This window comes from Anabrus simplex, chromosome 1, assembly GCF_040414725.1.
Source record: "Anabrus simplex isolate iqAnaSimp1 chromosome 1, ASM4041472v1, whole genome shotgun sequence".
Taxonomy (NCBI): domain Eukaryota; kingdom Metazoa; phylum Arthropoda; class Insecta; order Orthoptera; family Tettigoniidae; genus Anabrus; species Anabrus simplex.
The window spans coordinates 1064168180-1064180183 of NC_090265.1; the positions used below are offsets into that span (position 1 = coordinate 1064168180).

The 12004-nt window shown below is 38.9% G+C and overlaps 1 protein-coding gene across 1 annotated transcript in view; it reads right to left on the reverse strand.

Annotated features, from left to right (window-relative positions):
- The window catches only part of nAChRalpha2 (nicotinic acetylcholine receptor alpha2), a 687424-nt gene that overhangs the window by 409902 nt on the left and 265518 nt on the right, over positions 1 to 12004 (reverse strand). The window lies entirely within an intron of this gene.

Consider the following 12004-nt stretch of genomic DNA (forward strand, 5'->3'; position numbering starts at 1 on the left):
TCCCTAGAAGTGGTTTTCCATCTGAGATATCAATATTCATGCACCTAGTATTCCTTTCTCCAAAGGTTTCCTTGATTTTTCTGTATGCAGCATCTACCTTTCCTAGGACCATACAGCTTTCAAAATCCTTGCACTTCTCCTTCAGCCGTTCTTCCTTCGTTGTCCTGCACTTTCTATACTTAATTGTGTAATCGCCTGTATTCTTTTCTGCCCTCTTCAGGTTTTGCATTCTTGTATTTTCGTCGTTCATTGATCAGGTCTAGTATCCCTTGAGTTATGCACTGACTCTTTGTTAACTTTCCCTTTCTTCCTAACATTTCCTCAGAAGCCCTGCTGACCTTATTCTACATGGCTGTCCATTCTCCTTCTGTTTTGTTTCCTTCAGCCTTTCCATTTAGTCCTTGTGCAACATGCTTCTTGAAACAATCCTTCACACTATTTTCTTTCAACTTGTCTAGATTCCATCTCACTGGATTCCTTCCTTCATCAATTTCTTCAACTTCAGATGGCATTTCATGACCAAAAAGTTGTGATTAGAGTCCACGTCTGCTCCTGGGAAAGTTTTGCAACCCAACATCTGGTTTCTGAATCTCTGCCTAATCATAATGAAGTCTATTTGATACCTTTCAGTGTCTCTAAGTCTCGTTCATGTGTACAACCGTCGTTTGTATTGTTTGAACCAAGTATTAGCAGGGACTAAATTGTGATTAGTGCAGAATTCAACCAGCCATCTTTCGTTCCTTTGTCCCAATCCGAATTCTCCTACTGCATTAACTTCTCTTCCTTGGCCTACCACTGCATTCTAGTCTTCCATCACAATTAGATTCCCGTCACCTTTCAAATATTATATTAAATCTTCTATCTCTTCATATATATTTTCAACTTCCTCATCATCTGCTTAACTAGTAGGCGTATAGACCTGCACTATTGCAGTGGGCATTGGTTTGGTGTCTATCTTGACAACAATAATCCTTTCACTATGCTGGAGGTAGTAGCTTACCTGATGCCCTATTTTCTTATTCATTATTAAACCAACTCCTGCATTTCCCCTGCTTGATTTTGTGTTGATAATTCTATAGTCGCCTGACCAAAAATCCTGCTCTTCCTACCAACGTATTTCACTTATACTAACTACGTCTAACTTTAGTCTATCCATCTCCCTTTTCAGATTCTCTAACCTACCACAACGATTCAAACTTCTAATATTCCATGCTCCGACTCGCAAAATGTTAGTATCTATCTTCCACATTATTGCCTCCTCTCATGTAATCCCCACCCGTAGATCCGAATGGGGGACAATTTTTCTTCCGGAATATTTTGCCCGGGAGGAAGCCTTCATCAGTACACCAATCATACAGAGAGAGCTGCATGTCCTCGGGTGTTAGTTACGGCTGTAGTTTCCCGTTGCTTTCAGCCGTGCAGCAGTATCAACACAGCTAAGCCATGTTGAGTATTGTTACAAGACCATATCAGTCAATCATCTGGACTGCCGCCCTTGAAACTTCCGAAAGGCTGCTACCCCCATGTCAATGAACCATTCGTTAGTCTGGTCTCTCGACAGACTCACATCCGATATGGTTGCACCTGCGGCTCGGCTGTCTGCTTCATTGGGACTCGCAAGCCTACCCACTGCAGCAAGGGCACATAGTTCGTAGGGGAGGATTCCACTGATAACTATGATTATAAAAGTCCTATCTAGGTATCAAACATGTACGCTATTGTCAGTCAAAATACAAAGAAAATTATTACCGTATAATGCCAGTAAAATGAGTTACAATGAGTTACAATATACACGTAATAATCTGTTCACACAACGAAGTCTTTATTCTGTGAAGTCGACGCCCATTACAGGATGGTTTCATGTGTCCAAGTTTCACGTTGTTAGGCTGTCTGGCTGACGTTATTCCAGCCAGTACGGCCGGCATATTCAAGTATCTCGATCCCTTCTTTCTTATTGAATGGTGGTTGCCAGTAGAATTCGTTTCATATTGTACCAGAAAAAGTATGCCCGTACTTGGATAGATGAAGAGCATGGGTTTACGCAGGGCGTGTACGACATATCGTATTGGAATGCGTACAGAGATCATTTTTACTTTTAAATAAAATTTCAGTTTGAACTTTTAATCTATCCAAGAAAGACAAGTTCATATCACCTTAAATACAGCTGGTGTTGGAAAAGGTGCGTTGTACCCTGGTCTTACGGCGGATGATGTCCCCCGTTGTTGCTGCTCCTTCCATCCACACCAGACGACAGTTCTCAGCAACATGGAACAACGTCTTACTCCAGCGGAGGCTGTTCTAGACGTTTTGGAATTTCTAGAACATCTCGACAGTCTGGGAGGTCAAGTTGCAGAGTTCACCCACTCAGTAATATTACGAACAATCGGCTTGTGTGAGGTGAAATTTGAAGTGATGTTTGAATGGTTTTATAGTTCCCATGAAGGGGTTGAAGAAACGTGAAAGTACCGTGTTGAATGTCAATAAGATCAAACACGAACATTTCTTTCAGGTAACTGAACATGTCATAGATTTAAGAGGAAATAAAGACACTATTCCGCGGTCGAAGTTTGATGAAGTCGAAGACGCACCCTTTAACATAAATTTCACTTAAAAATTGTTTGTGGAAGAAATAATTTACTTGTGCATTGCACTGTTCACTGTTCGACGAAAAAGGACACAAATGCTTATAGAGTATTATTAAGCCCTACTATTGCTTTGGATTATTTACGTGTTTGCACATCAGAATGCTATGTTAATGTTCACTACAATAATTTTACTTTTAGATGAAGGAGTTACATGCCTACGCATGAAATTAGTTCCGTTCACACGTAATTATGGTACGAAGATAACACTTAGTAGATTATTTACATGGAGTGAATTTAGTTTCGTTCACTGATACGACTACGTTTATGATTTTCTAATCACTTACTGGTGAAATTAATTGCGTTCACTGACGTCACTGTGTAATATGAGGTGAAACGTCAACCAGCATTTGAGCTGTACTCAAGAAAACCTAAGTTATAAAGACTGAGTTAATGCTTCTGCTCGAAAATACAAGTTGTAATATTTGAATTCAATATCTTTCCACTCGAAACACAAGTTCTAATATTTGAATTCAATATCTGACTGTAAGTTCAAATTCACTGTTCAGAATTACAAATGAATGTTTCCTGACATGTAAAATCACATGGAAAAGTACAAGTTCAAAACTGCATTACTTGAGATGCAAAGTTGAAACTTCTTAGTGACTGAAAATATGTTAGTCACCTTACATGATGAACTTCGTGGAGTTTAACTGCAGGCTTTCAACACTATCATGTCGTATAACTTCCATCAGCCAACCGGCATGGCTGGGCTGTGGGATAATACTGTATCTAGGCTTGTCACTTGGCTTCTTTCATACTGAATCTGTCGTTTGCGTCGCGGAATTCAGCTGTCACTTTAAACTGCAATAACTCCCTTAATCCTTCACGGATTTCCGTAAAACTTGGTAGTTATGTAGGTTCTAATACTGGCTACACCTTGATGTAGTTCAAGTGTTTGTACCATTCTTATTAAGCTAGTTACTATACATAGAGGAATGGGATGTTCGAAGTAACGTAGTTTGTCCTTGTCCGGCCAGCAGCGAGCTCACACGAAGTTCGCTAGCTCTCCTCGCGCGCAGCGCGTATTTCAAATTCGAAATACTTCAAGTACGGACGCTAGACCAGTGTTCTTGATACAATATAATACAGAAGGAACTACAAGATGAAGAAATAAATAATCGATCTGCAACTCTTTTCCAGAGATCTTCGAAGAGGAAAGCTGTATTTGACGCCAAGCAATAAACCTATCAGAAATAAGAGGATCTGAGAAATACTATTTCTACTTTTAGTAAAAATGTTTCATTTTCAGGTATAATATGTTGATAAACGTGTTTCTTCTCCGCTATTTTCTAAATTATATTAATCTAAAGTTACTATAGAACCACCTGACAGTTATAGATTTATTAGTTTTCAGCTTGGAAAATGTAATTCTTAACATTGCAAGTGACAGGTACGTAATTTGTAGAGAATGTCAAAACATAGTGATGATGCACATAAACAAAATGTGAGCGCTGGCAGATCGAATTAGAAAAGCAATATTCGGTCGAATCATTAGGAAGTTAATAACTGAAGATATAAAGAAGATTGCAATTTAAAGGTGAAAATTATTTCTATCATCAGCTCCAAAGAGCAGACAGAAATCTCGATGAATGTTTCACTCCAGATGGAAGGAATCTGAACAACCAATCCCACTTTGTCTACAAACCCAATTTTCTCATATGCGGGTCCTCCGAACGTTCTAGACGACTCAATACTTATTTTGACCAACAAATTCATCAAATATACAAGATTTGACGTTCCACTAAAGGAATTATTTTCCTAAAGAATTCTTGCTGTAAACTTCTAGTGTCTGGTTGCAAGTTGGCGTTTTACATTTGCCCTTCTGCAGACAGCAGAGAATATGGTGCGAATATGGAGAATGAATTCGTCAGGAGGAGAAAACGCGTTGTTTTCTTCCATGAATTTTGAGGAGAAGTGGAAAAGTACTTCATCTCTTTCAGTGGAGACATCACATTTGTAAAACGAGTGTGGAGCTCTGAAGCACATCAGTAAACATGGCACGTGAGCTGAGAGGCGACAGGAATGATAAAAGAAAGCGGGCGGTTTTACGAGCCGCAGGCTAAGCCCAGAGGATTGCTGTGTTCCCGAGACCCGCTCGCTTTAGAGTAAGACCCGCAGTGTATATCAATACTCGTGACCTTGAGTGGGTTAAGTAGGCTATGCACCATAGTGAGAGAAGAAAGAACGGCTTACACTGCCTACGAGATGTAGAAGTCGTGCGTGCGGGGTAAAAGTAAATATCTACTGTACCTCAGACCATGCAGATTTAAGGGATGGTGTATTGCAACTAAATTTTTTTCGTTTCTTTTTTTTTGCTATTTTGCTTCACGTCGCACTGACACAGATAGATCTTATGGCGACGATTGTAACTATCTTGTCATCCCAGTGAGCAAGGGTTCGTCTCTTGTGATGAAAGAACAGTTGACTACAGGAGTGGTTTAAAAAGTGATTGTAGGGGGTCAGGGTGGTATATATATAGACTATATACCTTTTACAATTCGTTTTACGTCGCACCGACACAGATAGCTCTTAATGGAGATGGCTCGGAGCGAGAAATAAGAGACCCGGGTGTGAAAATGGGAAACCACGGAAAACCGTCGTCAGGCTGCCGACAGTAGAGTTCGAATCCACTATCTACCGAATGCAAGCTGATAGCTACGTGACTCAAACCGCGCAACCACTTGCTCGGTCTGTTAAATAATTACAAGGAGAGTACATAGGCCTATAATTTACTCAGAAGAAAAAAATTACTTGATAAATAAGAAACTGAATATACATTCAAGTATGCCATCCCTCCCATCAATGTCCAGGACTCCAGCGTACAGGTATGTTTAAAATAAATTACTGTTGAGGGCGAAGAGAGTAGTTCCAGCGTACTTGAATTCATCCTCCAGGCAAGTATCAGACATGTAGTTCATTACGGTCTCAGACCATCCTTTCATCGGACGCCCATGAGATATTTTCCCAGTGGACACATGTTGCAGAATGTAGGGTTTGTTTTGGCATCCTCCTTCTGTCCCTTCTCCCAAAGTGTCTCTTCTAGCTTGCCTCGGAGTGTCTTTGTGTTGAAGCATAGGTTCAATTCTTAAAAGCATTCATTTAAATTTACATTTTCTAGTAAATTAATGTGAGTTGAAATAATTAACACATTAATTTAATTACATGTTTATTTAAACTTCTCTTCATGTCCATGCTTTAATATTGACAGTTCGTCCACGTGTGATTATATTCCAATTCACATTCTTGTTTTAGACACATATCCAACTTTTTATTAAACTAAGTTACTGCACTGTTGTGAACTCTAAAATCCTCTCATTTATTCGACATTATTTTCAAATATATTTCTGAGAAAAGTATTCGTAATGGTGGAGCATATAATTTTCAAGGGGAGGGACGCCAGCTTGAAACATTTACGAACCAATGTGTGTGTAGGCCTACATTTATCAGTCTGTCTTTTCTGGCAGATCAATGCATTGTTACCTCATTTGACGTAGAATGTGTCTACAGTTTCGGAGTGTGACCACGATAATGATGTCATCGAGTGATGAATTAACGGCCCCAGCTTAAGGTTCTAAAATCATTGTGCCGCGCGGTAGCACGTTGTATGAGCAATCGTTTGATTTATCGCAGTGAATTCTGCAAGTATGCGGCAAAAAATCAAACGGTGAAAAGTTGAGGAAGTTGTGGTGTAAATTGTCGCCGACATATGGGTATTCAAAATTATACAGAATGTATTGGAGAATAATTTAAGAGAATGCATTCGATAATTTATAGATATACCTGCCAAATTTCGGAAACAAAACATTGGGAGATATGGAAACACATCTTTTCCTGCAAATCAGAGCTGAAAAATCCCACCGGCAAACAGTAAAATATACTAAAATAAGGACCTTTCATCGATTCAGTATTAGATGAAAAATTTTTCACCATAATAAAACATCAAACCTTGAATGAACACGTTATGCAGTAACGCGATGATAATCATACGGTAAATTAAACTGATCCTTAAACGGAAAGTAGAACTGTCTCTGAATCTATCACATGAACGAACACGTTTTTTAAGTATCAGGCATGTAATTCATTACGGTCTCAGACCATCCTTTTATCTCCCGAAGTGTCTTTTCTAGCTTGCCTCGGAGTGTCTTTGTGTTGAAGCATAGGTTTAATTCTTAAAGGCATTTAAAAAAAATACATTTTCTGGTAAATTAATCTGAGTTGAAATAATGAATACGTTAATTTAATTATATGTATATTTAAACTTCTCTTCATTTTGGGCTCTGATATTGACAGTTCCTCGACGTGTGATTATAAATTTCATTCTTGTTTTAGATACACATACTACTTTTTATTAAACTATGTTATTGCACTGTTGCACACTCTAAAATCCTCTCATTTATTCGACATTATTTTCAAATATGACTGATCACAATTGGATAAATTCAATTGCACTCGGGAGATGGTGGGTTCGATCGGCACCCCTCAATATGGTTTTCCGTGGTTTCCCATTTTCACAACAGGCAAATGCTGGAGCTGTATCTTAATTAAGGCCACGCCAGCCTCCTTCCCACTCCTAGCCCTTTCCTACCACATCGTCGCCATCAGACCTGTGTCTGTGCGACGTAAAGCAGCCGTAAAAAAAACCCTCAAGCCACCCTAATCGACCTTCCTGAACACCACAATTACGACCACGCCAGTAAGAACAGGACTTCCGACCACACGGCGGCCACCTTCAGCCTAAAACTTTCGGGCTTCCGCAGCAACTTGCAAGAGAGAAACCTCCAGCCATTGATGCAGCATCCTGAAACTTATTTTAAACTAGCATATGTACCCGTTCTTCGCACGGAATTGGTAATCGATTTCACGATCCCTTAATGCATTTATGTGAAGTTACATGCCTGTATTGAAACGTTTAATACGGCATGTTAAACTGATATTCTTATACGAAAGCACGTGGCAGTAACTAACTACGATAAAGCTGAACAAAGTCAAGACAGAATGGGGTAGATCACAGAGTTTATTGAACGATACAATTCCTGATCCGAAGTTGTGCGCAATTCTCCCCATTTCTCGGTTACGTGTTGTTGCTCATCTGAAACCGGGAGTGGCTCTGTGGCTGAAAAGTCATGAAACCAATCGTTGACCATAACCTCTCTTATTACCTATTACATCGAAAATTTTTGCTAGTTGCTTTACGTCGCACCGCCACAGATAGGTCTTATGGCGATGATGGGACAGGGAAGGGCTAGGAGTGGGAAAGAAGCGGCCGTGGCCTTAATTAAGGTACAGCCCCAGCATTTGCCTGGTGTGAAAATGGGGAAACCACGGAAAACCATTTTCAGGGCTGCCGACAGTGGGGTTCGAACCTACTATCTCCCGAATACTGGACACTGCCCGCACTTAAGCGACTGCAGCTATCGAGCTCGGTACATCGAAAATTGTAAAAGGGCTCTTTAGGTAAACTATTTAACGTAACTTGAAATGACATGACAGCCAGTAAAACAGTCCATTAATGATAACTCCCGTTTTCCGCCTATCTAAAAGGTGCACATGAGAAAAAGCGTTTTAGAAATTGATTTCTCTTAAGGCTGCTAGTTCACCATTAAAGTTGGTCAAGTATATTTTGTGGGAGAGTAAAATCACTGTTTTGACTTCCTATAAACCCCCAAACCAATCCGGGATTTAGAAATGATACCGACCCTAATACCTAGCTAAGGACAGATTTAAAATTTGGTAGAAATATAAACAGCAGTCTCTCAGTTATAAGAGCTCAACAACTGGACGAACAGACAAATCGACAAAAAAGCTAAAAGAAAAGTCCACTTGAAGTTAGACCAAAAACGGTCCATTAATGATATCTCACTTATTAATCTTCGTGTCGAAATGATGCACGTGAGAAGAAAAATTTAGAAATTGATTTCTATTAAGACAGGTAGATTTCAATTAAGTTTGGTTGTGTATATATTGTGGGATTGCAAAATCAAGGTTTCCGTTTTGTTTGAAACCCCAGTCGATTCAGAGATTTAAAAATAATATTGTCCCTGAAACCTACCAAAGGACAGGTGGATTCTAAATATGAAATTTGATAGAAATATATCCAGTAGTTTTCGAGTTATAAGAACTCAGACAAACAAACAAATAGACACTAAAGCAAAAAATATGCAGATGATCATTATTACATGTAACCTTTTGATGATAATAATAAATAAATTCATGAATAAAAATATATAAATAAAATTACTCAAAAACTTAATAAAATTAATAAGCATAATAAACCGAAATGTCCGTAGTATGGGCGCCAGAGTTCACCAGAATGGATCCCTCGAATTTAGATAAGAGCATGATAAACTTATATCCCAGGGCGTGTACATAATGCTGCGTACTGGTACATCTGCTGCAGGCCTTACCTAACCTCCTGAAAACGACTAATTAGGTAGGAACTGCACCTAGGTTTATCAATAACACTGATTCTAAAATAGCAAACTATATTCTGAACAAATTCCGTGCATGAGCACCTCATCAACATACAACATTATACATATAATACACACATAAAATATTGCTGGAAGACTCCATATTTACAACAACAATAATGAAAACCGTGGGAAAACGAAAGTGAGAACTAAGTTACCATTTGTAAATAGTCCGATGAACAATGTACATGTATGAAGATAAATACCCTTCACTGTCTCTATGAATTCGACTTACCGATTCTCATAATCGGCAGTTATCACATCACACAGATACTGTACCTTGTACTACTGTGTTCACATATTTTAACACTTGTTGTAAAGATATATACACACGTCTGTCGATCCTCAACATACATTTATGGAAAGTCTGAGATAGCTTTCACCAACGTATAATGCTAGGCCGCCACAAGTGCTACAATACTTAATGCGCAAGCACTCTCCACAATCAGCCACTTTCTACGAACATAACACGACTACGCTCCACGAACGTTTGAAGTCCAGTCCATTGCAGCCATGTCAATCCAGTACCGTGTATCAGCACCACTTCCTTCCCGTACAGTGTGTCAGTTGTAGTTGTAGTTATCTTCCTTCTCGTTCCTTTACAATCACCTCTACAATCACCCTTACAATGTCTCATACAATCTCTCTTACAATGTCCTAATACAATCATCTGGTTGCCGCCGTATCATCAACCTTTATAGACATCAACATCCCCCTCCTCTCAGATGAGACGTCTGGATTGGTGCTTGCCAGCCAATCATGAGTGATCTCAAATCAAGACCAAGCCCTGAACTACTTCTTCCTCCCAAGATAATAACAAACTCTGGGGAGTTTTCATGAATCACCAAACTTTCCCTGGTACAACAACAAGCTCATCTCATCAGGCTGGGATATATACATGACAAATGGAATTCCCTGACACAAGTACATCACAACACACACTGGGGTAGCCAGATGACTCATTCAAATTACCAGAGTTATTACAGCAATGTTTTCCCACTGGTGCAAAACAAATTACTCATACCTACATATGTGGATATCTTCCAGCTTACCAATATAAATGGCAAAATATACAAATGAAATACTGATAATAATAATAATAATAATAATAATAATAATAATAATAATAATAAATCGAATACTGACAATAATATCTCTAACTTCTACATATAATTCGGGGGTGTGATATATGTACTATCACATAACGCCCCCTTGGTGAATCGATGATATCACATATTATGATTCACCATAAAACAGAACTTCATACATAACCTTATAATGACATAACTGAACACTTAATTTACTGTAATAATGATATATACATTGCGTCTACTGCATTGTATTCGCACACACGAATTACAATTTGTCCAAACAATAATAATAATAATAATATGTCTATATACACACAACTCTGATTGTTTCATATAGCATTGAACACAATCCCTTCTTACTACTGTACACATAACTCATAATTGATAATATATACATCCAAGGTGCAGATCCTATCTCTTATATCTGCGAAGGCTATAGATATTAAATGTCCCAAGGACCTTATTTTCAGCGGTTAGGAGCCTATAAGCACACTTGCCTATTCTACTGTCAACAGTATACGGACCCTGATACAATTGAAAAAACTTATGCATAGTTTTCTGATCGGCATTCGACAAATGAGGAACTCGTACCGTAATAAAAACTAACTACGTCTAGAATGCACTCTATCTCACACACAAACATTCATACCATCCAGTCACACTTGAATCATACAAGCTGTCATTCAGGACATTCATAACAAAGAAATCCCTATTTCTGAAATGCGCGGGAATCTCACAATGTTTATTCTTCCACAAACTCATAATTAATGCAAGTAAACAGATCACATACTTTTTCACACATTCCACCTCGACATCATACAACACGTCATTCAAATCACTCTCACAACTCTCAGTCTTAAATGAAACATTACACATACTCTTGGATAGACTTTCTTTCATCTCACGCACACTTCCATTCTCACTCACGTTCACTCCATTACTAAAGTTCTTACCATAATACACATCGAAATTGCTGTCATTACGACTTAATGACCCAACAATTAATCCATCTTCACCACCTTCCATATCAGGTCCTACTTGCACCACTTTCATGCCAACAACACTGCTACTTTCGACTCTCTTATCAGAAGTTTCATTAATCTTAAAGTCACCATTTTCACACATAATGGTCCTAATTTTACTCTCCTCACGTACACTTAAATCAACAAAAACATCCTCATGATGTATACTCCGTGAACACTCTTCACTCACAAAACAACCTTCATCAACTTCACAAAAAACTTCACTTTCAATTTCAGAAACTTCCACAAGATTATCGATCGCAACACCGCTATTACCATCACCACTAGCACAAAGTAAGACATCCGACACATCTTTCTTACTTTCATCACGCCCCCTATTCTCAAAATCTCCCTGAACACAAAATACATGGTCATACAATAATTCCTCTTTCACGTCTACCTCGTAACTTACCTGTTTCATCGCGTGAATAGGAATTTCGGTATCGGACTGCCTATCTGACCCAACTAAGAAGTCCGATTCCGGTTTAAATTACTTGACGTGGACTGTTCACTATTATCATGTCTCTGCACTTGATCTGGAGGTCTTTGATCCGTACGCCCCCTACTTTCTGATTCCCCTTGATTAGACTGTATGTTTCCCCTTCCGGAATTACCACCCTGATTCCCTTGCCTAGAATGACTGAAATTCTGATTATTCCTATCTCCCCCTAGCTGATTACCTTGTCTCCCATTATTCCCGTAATTCCTACCTTCACTTTGCCTAGTCCTCCCCTGCCCTTCCAAAGCATCAAACCTCTCTAACAGCTGCTCTAATT